The sequence below is a fragment of the Sciurus carolinensis genome, unplaced genomic scaffold (assembly GCF_902686445.1).
Source record: "Sciurus carolinensis unplaced genomic scaffold, mSciCar1.2, whole genome shotgun sequence".
Taxonomy (NCBI): Eukaryota; Metazoa; Chordata; class Mammalia; order Rodentia; family Sciuridae; genus Sciurus; species Sciurus carolinensis.
The window spans coordinates 888,125-905,737 of NW_025920130.1; the positions used below are offsets into that span (position 1 = coordinate 888,125).

At 37.4% G+C, this 17,613-nt stretch overlaps 1 long non-coding RNA gene across 2 annotated transcripts; it reads left to right on the forward strand.

Annotated features, from left to right (window-relative positions):
* The first annotated feature begins 6,833 nt into the window (after window positions 1-6,833).
* On the forward strand, window positions 6,834-15,036 carry LOC124974057 (uncharacterized). 2 transcript variants are annotated; one of them, XR_007106742.1, is made up of 3 exons: window positions 6,834-6,959; window positions 13,251-13,346; window positions 14,972-15,036. It is a non-coding gene; the product is annotated as an uncharacterized LOC124974057 (long non-coding RNA). The 2 variants fall into 2 exon arrangements; XR_007106743.1 differs by lacking the exon at window positions 14,972-15,036 and adding an exon at window positions 13,679-13,725.
* Window positions 15,037-17,613: the final 2,577 nt, after the last annotated feature.

Below are 17,613 nucleotides of genomic sequence, written 5' to 3' on the forward strand. Positions count from 1 at the left end.
TATGGATAAAGAATGGATATATATGATGGAATATTACTCAGCCTTAAAGAAGAATGAAATTATGGTATTTGCAGGTAAATGGATGGAGCTAGAGAATACCATGCTAAATGAAATAATACAATCCCAAAAAAACAAAGGCCAAATGTTTTCTCTGATAAGTGGATGCTGATCCATAATGGGGCCAGTAGGTAGGAAAGAACAAAGAAACTTCGAATTGTGCAGAGGGGAGTGAGGGGTGGGGTGGGGTGGTGGGGATGGGAAGGACAGTGGAATGAGACAGACACTATTACCCTATATACATGTATGATTACCTTACTGGTGTGAATCTGCACCATGTACAGCCAGAGGAATGAGAAGTTGTGCTCCATTTGTGTACAATGTGTCAAATGCATTCTATTGTCATGTATAACTAACTACAAAAATTTTTTTAAAAAGTTATGTGAATATGGTCTTTCTCAAAATGTCTTAATTTCTCATTGCTCTCTAGTACTATTTTCATTCTACAGTTGACTAAAGGTAACTTAAACTGCAGAAAGCAAAATTACAGATAAGAGGAGACTATGATAAGTAAGTTAAAAGGAGACCCTTAGGTTGGGCCCTAAATCAATTGGGTTCTTACAAGAAGAGAAGATTAGGACATTCAGAGACACTAGGGCATAATGCACAGAGGGACAGCCATGCAAAGAGGCAGCAAGAACATGGCAACCTACAAGCCAAGAAGTGAGGCCTCAGAAGAAACCAAACTTGCTGATACCTTCATCCTGGACTTCCAGGCTCTGAAACTGTGAGAAAACAAATTTCTGTTGTTTAAGCCCCCAGCCTATGGTAGTTTGTAATGAAGCCTAAGCAAACAAATACAGCAGGAATTAGGAAAGGCCACCTGGAAAAAGGGCCAAGCTAAGGGGACTGTCCATTTTAGGACAAGAGATTAGCATGTGTGAAAGCCTAGAGGTAAGAGAGGTCATGGCTCTTTCCTGTGATGTGAGAGAACTCAGGTATGGATGGGCCTAAATGTCCAAATGAGGAGAACAATTGGGAAAGTATCATATGCATCTGTCGTTTTTTAAAAATATATTTTCTAGTTGTAGGTGGACACAATACCTTCATTTTTATGTGGTGCTGAGGATTAAGTGCAGGGCCTCACAAGTGCCAGATGAGCATTCTACCACTGAGGCACAACCCCAGCCCCAATTTGTCATTTTTTTAAAATATAGGTTTTTAGTTGTAGATAGACACAATACTTTTATTTTATTTACTTATTTTTATGTGGTGCTGAGGATGGAACTCACTGCCTCACATGTGCCAGGCAAGCACTCTATCTCTGAGCTACCAACCCCAACCCCTCATTTGTCTTTTTGAAATGACCAACATCTGAACATCTTTCCCATTTCAGAAGAATCCCTAAACAGGTGATAAGAAGCTTAAGGGGAGTAGATACCCTGCCTTTGAGCCCCCTGGTTTGAAGAACATAGCATATTGACCTAAAGGTACCAGTACATCCTCCCTTGTAAGACTTTGACTTGAGGGGGAGGGAGACAAAGGACTCTTCCATGGAGCAACCCAGTGTCTAGTGATAAGACAGAAGTGCCAGAAGCATGGAGTCTAGCTGTGTAGTAACATATGTCCAAATGGCAGGATGGCAGATGTCAAGTGGTATTGGGCAGCAGTGGTGAAGCAGAGTGAACAAACTGAGGGTGTTATCTCCATAAACTTAAAGCAGGCATTTCTGTGATACAACTGTGGCTGTGTCCTAACTTCCTGAGCTTCTGTTATTTTTCCAAGCCTTGTTCCTTAGCCTTTCTGATAATTCAATGAGTTTCTTGATATCATTTCTTTAAAAACATTCCTTTTTGCTCACAATAGCATGAGTTGTTTCTTCTTGGCTGCAACAAAGAATCCTGAGTAAGACCACATGGGTCTTTAAGACTGTGAAGAGTTTTCTAAGCCACATTATAAAGTTTAGATTGCCCAAAAATCAAGGAAGAGGGGAGAGGGGGGGCACCAAAACTTTTGAGCGAAGATAATGTGATTTTCACTTAAGGATGCTCACTTTGGGTAGTGTGCAGAATAGATTGAGACCAAAATGGAAGATGGAAGAGTAAAAAGGAAGCAGTAACAGAAGTCAGAACACTATGGTAACAGAATAGGCAACAAAGATGGCTACCTACACTATCCAGGTCATAGAAGTAAGGAAAGAGGCAGAACAATTAGAGAGAATGTAACTGGTCATCAGTGATGAATGATAGACAGTTAAGACCTTAAAAAAAATACTGACCCTAAAACCATGAAAGTATTAACCTTAGTTAGAAAACAAGACTGAACCTACCCAAGTTCCACTGCCCTCTTCCAAAAAAAAAAAAAAAAAAATTCCATGTGCTGGTGCCCACTTATCCTAACTTCTAGCCACTGCAGACCACCCACAGTTGCATCACCACCTGACCATGAATAAGGAAATGTCATACCTCTTTCCAGTGTCACTAAGCTTCACTTTCATGTCAGAGTAGAATGCCATTAGAAAAATTTGTCAGCACTAAATACGCCTCCTCTCACATTCCTGTTTTCCTGGGTCACCACCCAGGCTGCAAGTCTTTCTGGTCATAACACCCTGGTCCAACCCCTCCTGAAGCTCAATAGAATTTCTGCTTTGTAATGAGCAGATTCCCCATATCTTCCACCTCTTTTCCTATTATTCTCCTCAGATCTCTGCTTTCACAGAAAACTGGCTCATCTCCACAGATACTGCTTCCTTTGAAAGCCCTCTTGGGTAATTTATTCTTTTAAAGCTCAGGGATTTCCAAGTCAGGAGGTAGAATTGATAATGTTCTCTTGATTTCTTCACTCTTATAAATCCTCTGCAATTATGAATCTCAGACCACCTTCTAATTTCCTCCCTTGCTCTTCCTTAGTCTTTACCACCTAATTCACACTGCACCTTCCCACTTACCCAGTGACTTCAAACTTCAAGCCCTTAATCTCAAATGACTTCTTCCAGCCCACATCCATCTTCAAACCTTGGATCTAGTTGCCACCTAAAACTCCACCATTTCCATCATCACTAATTCAGCAAGTCTCCTCTCTAGTCTGTTACACAGTCATCCTATTGAGACTGTTCTTCTAACCGCAGTATTTTAAAGCCAACTCCTTTACTTCCTTCCCATTTATTAGCTCCATTCAATTCAGTTCCTTTATTATTTGCATTAAATTTCATGTCTACCATACAACTCCCTTTCTCCTCTGTCCTTTCTTTGCAATTGCCCAATTTCAACCTGAATAAATTTAAACCCTGAATAAATTCTATTATCTACCTCTTCCATGTCTGTACCTGATGCAGGTCCAATAAAGAAAAGGGGTCAGAGCACCAGATAACAGAGCAGATAAACATTACTATAAATTCATGATCATTTGTGTCAAGCACTCAAGCTTACCAAGAAATATTTCTACATTTCTTTAGTTAACAAGTTCTCCTTTTATTTTGCTTATTCTGGACCTTTTCCACTTTTCTCAGACCTGGAAACTTCTCCATTCCCCTCACTTTCATCCATCTCTCCTTGATCCTCAGCCTCTTTCTATTGGATCAATTCCCTTAGCTTTAAAACATGTCTTATTATCTTCCATCTTAAAAACAAATCAATGGTCTCATGTTAAATGTATATTCCAAAGTGGTAACTATGCTGTATACTTCCCTAAAGATATGTTGAGAAAATATATCATATAAATTCTCATGTTGTCAGAAATAAGCCATTATTACACTTTAATCATAATTCAACTAATTTGGGATATATATCCTCAACTGAGACAACTCCAAAACAAATATAAATGTTTAGCTATATAAAACAATATGAATAATAAAAAGCTTCAAAAACAAAAACAAAACAAAACAAACAAAACAAATCAATGAAAACTTTCTTAGCCATGAACTCCCTAGCCATCTACCTCTCTTTTTCTTCCAATTTATAGTCATGCTTTTTGAGTTTTCATATCCACTCATTACTTCATCACTGCTATGGTTTGGATGTGGTTTGTCCTCCAAAGCTCATGTGTTAAGAGTCTTGGTTCCCAGTATGGTGGTATGGGATCTTTAAGAGATAGGACTGGTGGGAGGTCCTGTGGTCACTAGGGATGTGCCCTGAAGAGATTGAGGTTTTCCTTTTAGAACCTTGGTTATTTCTCACAAGAGGGTGGTTATAAAAGTATAAGCCTGGTCATGCAGCCTTTCTGACTTTCTCTTTGATGATGTGATTTCTCGTTCTCACTCACATTCCTGCTATTTATCATGGGGCCCTTACAAGAGCCCAAGCATGCTGTTTAGACTTTCAGCATTCCAAACTAAGAGCAAAATAAAACTCTTTTCTATGTAAAGTTAGTTTGCTTCACATATTTCATTTTAGTAACAAAAAATGGTTCAATACAATGCCCAATTACGAGTCAACTCAGAGCAGGCCCCTTTTCACTGGAAGACCTCTTGCTAAATCAACAGAAGAGGTATTTGGTTTAACTTACTGACCATTTTGACAGCATTCAACAAACTCAGTCACTCCCTCCTGTTTCACACATTTATTTCCCTTGGCTTCCATTGCTTTAGTGTTCCTGATTTTGCTTCAATATGTCTAACCACTAAAGAGAATCGTTAGGGTTTCCTCTTCTACAAAGTCTTTCTATATTGTTTTCTAGTTCTCAGTTCTAGGCTCATTTTTTAAATCCCTCTATATTCTCCTCCCCTGCAAAACCAATCACACTCACCCCCAGGTTTCAAATCCATCTGTTTTAGGAGACAGCAAATTCCAAATGTATATCTCCAGATAGGATCTATTCTCTTGAGCTTTGTAACTTCACATACAGTTGGCAGCTCAACATCTCTATTTGCATATCATATTTTACAGGCATCTCAAATCCAGTGTGTTCAAAATTAATTTTCTCTCTTAACCCTGCTTCTCCTCTAACTTTTCTTCATATTAATAAACGACGCTATGCTAGGTATGGTGTCATACGCCTGTAATCCCAGCAGCTTGGGAGGTTGAGGCAGAAGGATCACAAGTTCAAAGTCAGCCTCAGCAAAAGCAAGGTGCTAAGCAACTCAGTGAGCCCCTGTCTCGAAATAAAATACAAAATAGGGTTGGGGATGTGGGTCAGTGGTTCAGTGCCCCTGAGTTCAATCTCTGGTACCCCACCCCACAAAAAATATTAAGAAAATAACAGTAGCTTTTATTTGGGGCAAACGTTGCTTGCTTGCTTCAAGCATTAACTTCTCAACTATACATAACTAATTATAAGACTGACAATGCATTCAACAAATAATTGTAGGGGGTCAACAAATTTCAGGCACTTTTTAAAGTACTAGATATATAGTGTGGAACAAAAAAGACAAAAATCTCTGTCTCTGTAGACTTTATATTTTAGTAATACAAGAAGTGACCCTAACATTCATTTTCTCTGGCAATAATAGGCATGTGTTTGATAAATAACTACATTATACCATTTCAAGTGAAGATAACGGCCCACTCCCTGTATTAGTAACGGTACCACCTGTAAAGAACAACAAAGTTGAACCAACTTGAATCTGTTTTCAATGAAACAATTGAAGGAGTTGTAACTTTATAGCCTTGAGACCTAAAGAAAATGAAAATTGTCTCCATGTATTAAAGTACAGTAACCTGAAAGAAGGGTTTTACAGCATTCACTAATTCAACAAATACTCATTAAACATCTCCTTCTAGCTAGGCACAGTGGCTAGATACTATTGATAATTGTGTAGGATGTCACTTACCTGCAAGCTAACAAGTTAGCCTAACAGTTTCATGAATGCTGGCAGAAAACACCTGCATCAGAGACAAAGGACTTTATTCTTCACAACACAGCAAGCAGCCTGAGTTTCCAAATTCCCTTTGGTTCCTCTACCCGCGCCCCCCATATACCATGGGGGAAGCCCAGGAGACCCCTGTAATTGCAGTGGGTTTGTGTCAAATTTAAGAAGACCCCAAGCTTAAGAAATATTAATATTCTATAATACACTGCAAACCAACTAACTGGCTAAGCCTTTGGGTAGGAGGGAGGGGAAGGATTATCTTTAATATACTGGACATCAATAATCCTCCTTTTTGAAGTACTTATTTCAGCGTTCAAAAGTTGTTCACTATAAAAATGTCCTTGAAAAGATAGTAATATTAGTCAGGGTTCTCCACAGAAACAGAACCAACTGTAGGCATATTTACTAAGAAATTTCATTTAAGGAATAGGATCACTGTGCAGATACCAGAGACTAGCTCACTTGACAGATAAAATCAACCACCACACTAAGTCCGGAACAAAAGCCATTAGGACTTCTGCTCAAAAGATGTTCAAAAATGTAAGAGACCCAAGGAAAATATCTCCCTTTTGGGAGATATTTAATTTTTAAAACTCATTAATTACTAGTTTCTTAGACTACCTCTGTCTCCAAATTTACCTTTAAAATTTAATAAGAAGTTAATTATGAAGACAAAGTGGTGGGGGTAAGATTTCCTACACAGGTATCATGAGGACAATTTTGCAGGGTGACCAATAAATTTATTTTCAGGGATTACACAGCAAACGGGCTTCCCAGGTTCACAAGAGTACTGTGGTGGCTCCAGGAGACACTGCAAAATAACCCAGGAACCATCGTTTGGTCATGCGCTTTCTGGGCGATTTCAAATCGGGATTTACCGGATCTTGCACCCCCAACCCACCCAGACCCTGCCCCGAGCCCTCCCCGCCCGGGTTCAGAGGCGCAGCGCGCCGCTCCCCGCCCCCTCCCTACGGGTCTCCCCTCAGTCCCCGCGCTTCCGGTCCGCGCGGAGGACTATGGGAGAGGCTTCCTTGGATTCCGCCCTTGGCAACCGTTCTGCCGCGGCGCTCTGGCCTGCGGAGGCTCTGAGTAGATTCGCGCAAACCGCCACTTCCCTGGGCTCCAGTCGCACTCACCCCACTGCTCTCAGCGAGAGGTAGGAGAAGGGCCCCGGCCCGAGCGCCTTCGGACTCCTAGCGGCCGTGCTGTGCAGTGTAAAGCGCGCGGGTCCCGCGTGGGCCTCCCCCTGCTCGCGACGTGGGGCCTGCGGAGGGGCGGAGAGCAGACTCTGCCCGCCCTCGCCCCCTTCCCACCCACCTGTGGCTGGAGGCCCTTGGGGTACCCACGTCTTTCCCTAGCTGACGCTGCTGTTGGTTTGCACACATCTGTTTCCATAGCTAGCACCCGTTTTTATTGCTCCTCCTAAAGGCATGGGCGGTGCAGTTTTCCTCTTGGGATGGCTGTGCCAGGTCGTGGTCACACCTTAACGAAGGAACTCCAAACACGATAGGACCATTGCACCGGCTTTTGAGTTTCACAGCAGATATGGTGACCATTTCTCTTTAATTCTTTTGTCAAGTTTTTGGAGCTTGTCTAATAAAAGGTTGAGCCAGAAATGAAGGCAAAAGTTCACAAAAGAATTCATAAGGTACATAAACATTTCAGAGACCCTCCGTATCCCCAGGGAATTGGTTCCAGGACCCACTCCCCCTTAATTCCAAATTCTCAGTTGCTCAAGTCTCATGTAAAATTGCATATAATTAATACAATCCTTCCATATAAGTATAAATCACTTTGGGATTACTTAAGAATCCTAATACAATGTAAATGTTATATGAATAGTTATAAAAGTAGTTGTTTAGGGAATAATGACCAGAGAAAGACTGTACATGTTCAACTGTAATTTTTTTTTCCCTGAAGTACTTAACTGTTTGCAGTTAGATTGAGCCCAAGGATGCAGACTGAAGATATGGGGGGTGGGGGGCAGCTACTGGTTTCCCAAGATTTTTTTCTAAGCCTAAAATTCCAGTTTTTCTGTTTACCAGGCTGATTTTCTGGTTGTGATAGAGAAACTACAATAGACATGTTGGAAGTTGACCGTCCATCATAGTAGAAACGTTAAGACATAACTTTAAGTTTTAAAAAAATGTTTTACTGTCACTTTATTTTATTGAGGTGGCATTATCCTCAAATTATTTCAAGATGAGAAACTTATTGTGTGTATAAGCTGCTTTTGAAAGAACTTGGAGAATCCAGAAACCCCGAGTGGTATTTATTTTGCCAAATGTAGCTGTTAGCCATAGATAATTGTTTTCACCTTTTTAGGTTTACTTTCCATATCTTTAAAATTAGTATATTCCACTAAATATTTGTTCAACTAAAATCTGTTCAAGGTATAAATTTTTTACAGTCTGGTTTACAATCTAGCAAAAAGATCTCTAATCCTAAAAGTTGCTTGTTAATATGGAAGCTTGACTATTTACATAGGGCTCATAATAAGAAGTTCTTGCTTAGCATAATGATTTGCATAGCTGGATCCCTGGACCAGCAGCATCAGCATCACTTGGTGACTTAATAGAATGGAATTGAGAGGGTGATGATATCGCCCACTCAAGATTTACTGAGTCAGAAACACTTTTGACTGGGGAAAAGCAATCTGAATTTAATAAGTTTTTAGGTTTCTGATGTTTGAGAGCCACTGATGTAGTACAGTATTCCACCCTTATCTTTAGGGGATGTGTTGTGAGACCCACAGTAGACACCTGCAACCTTTACTGGTACTGAACCCTATGTATGTTCTGATTTTTGCTGTATATACATACCTATAATAAAGTTTAATTTATAAATTAGGCACTGCAATAGGTTAACAATAACTAATAATAAGATAGAGCAGTTATAGCAGTATGTTGTAATAAAATTATGTGAATCTTCTCTCTCAATATATCTTATTCTCCTATTCTCACCCTTTAATGAAGTGTCCTGATGCTAAAAGGAAGCACTTGTGGCTTCTCTTTGTCATGTCTGAATTGCCAGCATCACTATTTTTGTGCTTTGGGGCTATTAATAAGTAAAATAAGAGTTACTTGAACACAAGCACTGTGATACTCCAAGAGTTGACCTGATAACAAGATGGCTACTAAGTGACTAATGGGTCAATAGAATATACAGTGTGGATACCCTGGACAAAGGGATGATTCAGGTCCAAGGTGGGATCAAATATTTTATCACACTACTTATAATGGCATGTTATTTAAAATGGATGAATTGTTTATTTCGGAGTTTTCCATTTCATATTTTTGAACTGTTGGTTAAGTGTAGGTAACGGAAGCCATGGAAAGTAAAACCATGGATAAGGGGAAAATGTGGTCCCTATATTATCTGAGGTAAAGCTTTTAAGTTAAAGTATTATATGCATCTTCTACCAGTGACTCTTCAGGGGTATTTTGAAGTGACTCTATCTGGCTGATATTTGCTCTCGCAGTAATGAATTTTCATCTTCAAAGAGTAATGGGAAGTTAACTCAAAGTGAATCAAAGACTTTTAGGAAAAAATAGGTATAAATTTTCATGACCTTGGTTTAGGCATTTGTGTCTTAGATGTGATACCAAAAGTACAAAAAAATAAAGAAAAAAATAGATAAATTGTATATCAGATTTTAAAATCTTAGTGCTTTATAGGATATTATCAAGAAGTGAAAGGACATTGTACAAAATGGGAGAAAATATTTGCAAAGCATATATACAGTAAGATCTAATATCCAGAATAATAAAAATTTTTATAGCTGGATAAGACAAATAACCATTTTAGGGCTGGGATTGTGGCTTAGTTGTGGAGCGCTTGCCTACCATGTATGAGGCATTGGGTTCAATCCTCAGCACCACATACAAAACTAAATAAAATAAAGTTTTTTAAAAAAGCTGAAATTCTTAAAAAAACAAACAAGTGACCATTTTATTAAAGGGGAAGGAATCTGAATAGACATTTCTCCAAAGAGATTATACAAATAGCCAATAAACACATTAAAAGATGCTTAACATCACTAATCATCAGGAAAAAGGTGAATCCAAACCACAGGAGGTATTTCACATCCTTTAGTATGGCTCTAACAAAAAGGGCCAATAACAAGTGTTGGCTAGGACATGGAGAAATTAGAAACCTCATACATTGCTGAAGGGATGTAAAATGTTGCAACCACATTGGAAAGCAGTCTGATAGCTTTTTCAAAACTTAGAAATGGAGTTACCATATGACCCAGTAATTCCATTCCTAGATATATACTGTTTTAGTCAGCTTTTTCATTGTTGTGACTAAAGGACCCAACCGACACAATTATAGAGGAGGAAAACTTTATTTGAGGCTCACAGTTTCAGAGGTCTTAATCTTGGTCCGTAGAAGATGGGCTCCATTTATTGGGGCTCGAGGTGAGGCTGAACATCATGGCAGGAGAGGGTGGCAGAGGGAAGCAGCTCACATTACAGTTATCAGGAAGCAGAGAGAATCTCCACTTTCCAGATACAAAATATATACCCCAAAGCCACACCCCAATTCTAATCTCCTGCAACCACACCCTACCACTTCAGTCACCACTCAGTTAATTCCTATGAGGGGATTAAATCACTGATTGGGTCAAGACTCTTACAACCCAATCATTTCTCCTCCAAACCTTCTCGCATTGTCTCACATATGAACTTTTGGTGGTTACCTCATTTCCAAACCATAACATATACCCAATAGAATTGAACATATATTCATGCCAAAACTTTATGCAGATATTCACAGCAGTGTTGTAAGCCCCAAAGTGGAACCAACCCGTGTCCACTAAAAAATAGATAAACAAAATGTTATGAATTTATTATTCAGCCATGAAAAATAATGCAGTACTGATAACGTAGTACATCATGGATAGACCTTGAAAACATGTTAAGTGAAAGAGGCCAGACACAAAAGGCCACATACCGTATCATTCCATGTACATGAAATGCCCAGAATTGACAAATCCATAGAGGCAGAAAGTAGATTAATGGTTGCCAGGAACTGGAGGAAAGAATTGGAGAGTGACTGCTAAAAGGCCCCAGCTTTCTTCTTGGGATGAAGAAAATGTTTTGGAATTAGATTGTGGTGGTGGTTGTACAACTTGTGGCGATACTAAAAACCACTGAATGGTATGCTTTAAAAAGGATAATTTTTATAGTATGTGAATCATATCTCAAAAAATAATAATTTTGTTAGTATTTATAAATAATTTTAAAAAGCTCTGAAAATTGACATATGTTTGATATTATGCTGAACAATACAATTAAGAGGAATTTTCTTAAGAATTTTCTGGCACACCTAAAATGGTAAAAAGTGTAAAGAAAATATACTACTAGGTAGACAAGTAGTTCAATACTACATTTTTTGGCTACTGACCCTCTTCCACCTCCCACTCCCAAAATTGCCTAAACTATTGACTTTATTTGAATGACACTTCTGGAACTCCTTCCAGATCGTCAAACAATTATTACATTTACAGCAAAAATATACAGTAATTACATTTCTCTCATGCTTCTTATTTTACTTTGCTTTGACATCCATTTTATTGTGCCTAAGCATTTTTTCTCAACATTTTATTTTGGAAGTTTTCAACTGTGTAGCAAACTTTAAAGAATTTAACTATGAACCTTTTGCTACTTAGATTCTACCATTATAATTTTTATACTTTATCATATGTCTATCCTTATATCCATCTATCTATCCATCTTTGTATACATTTCAGACTCAATTACAGATATTAAACTTCCTCTTAAATACTTTGGCATGCATACTAATTTATAGTTCAATATTTGTTTTTTCTTTCAAGATGGAATTTACAAAGAAAAGCAGACATCGTAAGTGTGCATTTGCTGACTTTCACACATGCTTGCCCATGTGACCCAAACCCCTGTCAAAACAGAATATATATATATTATTACCCCAGAAAATTCTCTTGTGCTGCTTCCCATTTAATCTCTACTCCTGACTCCCAAGATTAATCTTCTTCCATAGATTAGTTTTGCCTGTTCTAGAACTTTATATAAATGAAACGGTGCCTAATGCACCATTTTATATAAGGCTTATAGTATTCAGTGTAATTGAAGTTCTTTCATATTGTTATATATGCCATCAGAGCGTTCATTTTTTTATTGCCAAATAGTACTTCATTGTATAAATATACCATATTTTGCTTACCCACTCTATTGCTGGGTATCTGGACTGTTTCTAATTTAGTCCACTATGAATAATGCTGTTATAGACATTCTTATATAAACCTTTTTGTAGACATTTTATTTTCTCTCAGGAGTAGAGGTGAATACTAATTTTATGAAACTGCCAGAACTTTTTCCAAAATTGTACAATTTTACACTCCCACCAACAGTGTATGAATATCCTAGTTACTTCACATCTTTGCTAGCCTTTTGTGTTTTTGGTCTTTTAAACTCTATCCATTATGGTGGGGTTGTAGTGGTATTTGCATTGCATTGGACTATTGATTATATTTCTTCTGCACTTGATACTAAGCTCCATGAAAATCAGGGTAATCAGCTATACTCTTCCCTCAGTGCCTGTCATTGCTCTTTCAGTGTAGAAGGTATGGAATGAATATGAAATGAGGGCAATGAATGAATGTTTTGATAACTAGATTTGGGAATTTGAACAAAAAAAAAAAACTGAGACCATAGAAGTTTATACAGTTAAATTTGACCAGAAAGATTATTTATTTGAATTGAAAATTATTTTATGGGACTTGGGGTAAAGCTCAATAGTGTGCTTAGTAACAAGGCCTTGGGCTCAATTCCCAGCACCCTCAAATATAAATGCGCACACACACACATACACACACACACACACATACACACATGAACACATATATATACACGCACATACATATATATTTACTTTTATACTAATCACACATTGTGCTAACCAGTTTTCTGTTGCTGGACAAATAGTTGAGAAAATGAACCTAGAGAAGGAAAGATTTATTTTGGCTCATAGTTTCAGAGACTTCAGTTCATTGTCAGCTGATCCCATTTTTTCTGGATCTATAGTAAGGCAGTACAGCACAGAGGAAGGGAATGGTGGAGCAAAGCTGCTTACCTCATAGTAGCCAGAAAAGGGGGTGGGGGAGAAAGAGAGAGAAAGAGAAAGAGTAAGAGTATGAATGAGGTGTACTCTTTCAGGATATGCCCTTAGTGACTACTTCCTCCAACTAGGCCCCCCCTCCTACCATGGCTACCACCTCCCAATAATGCATTCAGCTATCGGTAGATAAATCTATTTATGAGGTTAGATCCTTCATGATCCAGTCACTTCCCAAAAGCACCACTCTGAATATTACTGCACTGGGGGCCAAGCCTTTAACAAATGAGCCTTTGGGGTACATTCCAGATCCAAATTATAACACATTTATACTGTTGATTTTTCTTAGGCACAAATGATGCAAAATGTGCACCTGGCTCCAGAGACAGATGATGATGATCTTTATTCTGGTTATAATGACTACAATCCAATCTATGATACTGAGGTAAAAAAACAACAAACTTCTTTTTTTATATTAATCTTTTGTGAACCAGGCTCAGTTGATTTATGAAGACTTTGGATTTGAGGGTTTTCTGCTTTTTTCTGCTTTAGATTAAGTAAGTTGACTTTAAAATCTAGAAAAGTGCTATTAGTGAAGATTCTATTAATTCTGCCAATAATAATTATTGTAGCAGAAGGGAAGATCATGAGAAATGTTATATAAATGAATGAAGATGAGTTACATACTTCTGTTTTTCATCACTATCTGAATGTATAAATTAAAAGGACTTGAATCATCTGAAAATACCTAAAACCAGTTTTTTTTATTTGTTTTAGTTTCCTAAGTTTGAAGTGTCATGCAGTTAACTGTAATAATAACAGATGCAAGGTAACTTAGTTACTTGAAACTGTTGCTTAAGATGATCAAAGAATATATAGTTTGTCAAGGTACAAAGAAAAAGTCACAAAAGTTGTGTTTGGTGTTTGTTATTAGAGAATTTGTTGACCATTTTTTCTAGTTTGTCATTTAGTTAAATTTATTGAGCTTATTTTTTATTTTTTGTTGTCAGCAAACCTTTATTTTACTTATATTTATATATGTTGCTGAGAATTGAACCCAGTGCTTCACACATGCTAGGCAAGCACTCTGCCACTGAACCACAACCCCAGCCCTTACTGAGCTTATCAAATTTTGTGAGTAATTCAAGAATCTTAGAAGACATCTTTTTACCAAAAGGTCTGTCAAAGTAGAAGTATAATTAATTATATTGGAGGTTGCCTTTGACTTTATATTTTATACAAAAGTTCCCAGTTTTTGTGACTGAACATTGTGTACTTTAATTTTCTGTAGTTGATATGGAAGGTTATAAAGATAATTTAAATTAAAAGTTGAAGAATGCTTGTAATAAAATCATGTTTAAAGTGCAGTGTATTAATATCCTGTTTATATGAACATTTTATGTTGATTTTCTGCAGACTTTTAAAAAAAGTTAATTGTGACTCCATTTTACATGTATTATTTATTTTTTAATACTGAACAAGTATATTAGTCTGTTTCTTATTGCTATAACAAAATACTTGAGGCTTGGTAATATATAAAGAAAAATTATCTCAGTTTTGGAGATTGAAAGTCTCAAGATCAGGCAGCTCCATCTGTTGGTCCTCTGGTGAGGGTCCCTTGGGTTGCATCACAGCATGGTATTATGATAGGAGCGGGTATAACAGGCCAGACCACAGGGTGAGACAAGAAGCCAGAGCAGAGAGAGAGAGAGAGAGAGAGAGATATGAATCTCTTCTTACATTTTTACTGCTGTAGCTACTAGGAAGAGAGGAAGGGTCATATCCTGTATGTGCCATCTTTTAAAAAGGCATTATGATACTGACCTTTTGGATAATACTCAATAAAATGCCCTTAAAATTAACTAACATAACATCAGTACTCTTAGTAGGAAAGGAAGTAGCCTTGATATTTGGGGAAAGATTTGAGGACAGGAGTGCTTGAGTCCCAACCCTGATGTCAGCATCAAGGATAAGATGAATTATAGAAGATCCTGAATACCAGAGTAGCTTAAACTTTTTTTTTCCAATTCTCTTTTCATTTTGAATGTTAAATTTGCCTTTTCATTTTAGGATTGGAGAATGATACAGGTTTTCAGCAAGCAGTAAGAACAAGTCATGGCAGAAGACCTCCTGTAAGTGAAATTTTAAAAAATGGTAAAAATCATATATTATACAATTTATCATCTTAACCATCTTGAAATGTAAAGATTAGTAGTATTAAGTATATTCACATTCCTGTGAAACCAGGTATTCAGAATTTTTTCATCTTGTAAATATGAAACTCTGTGTCTATTAAACAACAATGCCCTATCTTCTCCCCTTTCCTAAATCCCCAATAACCACCATTTTGCTTTCTATTTCTCTGAATTTTAGTTCTCTGGGTCCTAACATAAGTGAAATCATGGAGTTTTTATGTTTTGAGACTGACTTCTTTCATTTAAGATAATGTCCTCAAGTCTTATCCATGTTGTAGCATGTGACAGGATTTCCTCTTTTTAAAGGTTTCTACTGTATTTATGTACCATATTTTGTTTGTCCATTCATCTGTCAATGGAGAATTGTCTATTTTTTATATTGAATTTTAGGAGTTCTTTATGTATTTTGGATATTAATTAATTAGATACACAATTTGCAAATATTTTTCTCATCCTGTAAGTTGCATTTTCATGCTATTGATTGTATGTATTCTTTGATGTGCAAAGGTTTTTAGTTTGATGTAGTTCCACTTGTCTATTTTTGTTTTTGTTGCTTATGTGTTTGGTGTCATATTCTAGAAATCATTGCCACAATCAATTCCATGAAGCTTTTCTGCTGTATTTTCTTTTAGGAGTTTTATAGATTATAGAAGACCTTAGATTTAGGCCTTCAACCTATTTTGAGTTACTTTTTTGTATATGGTGTAATGTAAGTGTCTAACTCTGTTCTTTTACATATGGATATCTGGTTTGCCCAGTACCATTTGTTGAAAAGATTGTCCTTTCCCTATTTAATAGTCTTGGCATCCTTGCTAAAGATCATTTGACCATATATGGAAGGGTTCATTTCTGCGGTTTCTTCTGTTTCCTTAATCTGTCTTTATGCCAGTACCGCACTGTTTTGATTACTATACTTTGTAATGTTTTGGAATCAGGCATTGTGAGTCTGATAACTTTGTTCCTTTTTTTCAGAATTGTTTTAACTTCTTAGGGACCCTTGATATTTCATATGAATTTCAGGATAAATTTTTCTATTTCAACAAAAAACAATTTTAGGATTTTGATAGAGATTAGGTTGAATCTGTGGATCACTTTGGGTTATATGAACATCTTAACAACATGTAGTCTTCCAATTCATGAAATTTTGATATCTTTTTCATTTATTTGCATCACCTTTAGTTTCCTTCGCCATTATTTTGTAGATTTCAGTGTACCCAATAAGTGGATTTTTAATTGTTCTTATTTTTATTTGACATATTTTATTAGTCTGTGAGTAGCAGCCACAGATGCTATTAAACATCCTGTAATGCATAGGTCAGTTGCCCTAATAAAGAATTAACCTCCCCAAAAGGTCAGTACTGCCAAGGTTGGGAAACCCTGATGCAGCAACTCCTCTGCTTTAAAATGAGGTGCCCTTCTGTTTTTTTCTTCCTTCACTTTTTTTTTTTTTTTTTTTTATTCTTCTGTCTTCACTGGCACACATTCTAATTTAGTAAAAAATCAATGATTAGTATTAGACCATTTAACATGAAAAGAATCTTGGTGAGTAGTTTGCCCCATCTCATTTAGTGTAAGTGAATTTAGCATAGTTCCCTCAAATGAGTTTGCCTAGCTATATAGGTCAGGGTCCTCCATAAGACTTCCCTCATTTCTCAGAGCAGTTGCAAGCAAAGTCAAGGGTTCCCAGCATTGCCTTCAGGTGTAATAATTCTCTGGAATGACTCATAGAACTCAGTAAAATCTATTGTACTTCAAGTTTATTGCAAGGGAAAGATACAGATTAAAATCTGCCAAGGGAAGGAGGTATATAGGACAGAATCTGAGAGTGGTCCACACGTAGAGCTTCTGATTATCCTCTCTCTGTGGAGCCAGGGGCAGTGATAACTCTTTTTGGCCACTGTTTCTGACAGTATTCACAAAATACTGCCCACTAGGGAAGTCTACCCAAGACTTCGATGTCCCAAAATTTGATGGAACTTAATCACATACTGCTCCTGTAACTGCCCTTTGGGCTCCAGCCCCTCCTAGAGGTCCAGGCTGGTATCTCTGGAAAGTGAAAACTGATATGTCCCAGTGCTCCTACCATAGATCAATTGTTAGATCTTACAGTGATCAAGGCCCCCAGGCAAACAAAGACATTCTCATCAAGCATATAGGGACCTGGAGATTACCTCCTGGTAGCCAAGGGAAAAGACCAGACGTCTCTCTGGATAAAGTCAATTCTTCACTACATATTCCACAGCTGGTATTTTAGTTTTAAGGTTACTTTTGTTATGGAAAGAAAAACCATAGGCACTGGGTTCTACTAGGCTAGTGACTAGACTATGGACTTTTTGAAGAGACACTGTTTTACTCATTATACTTTTCCTTATCTACCATAGGTGCTCCTTAAGTCTTTTTTTTTTTTTTTTTTTTTTTTTTTTTTTGTGGTGCTGGGGATCGAACTCAGGGCCTTGTGCTTGCAAGGCAAGCACTCTACCAGCTGAGCTATCTCCCCAGCCCCCTTAAGTCTTTATT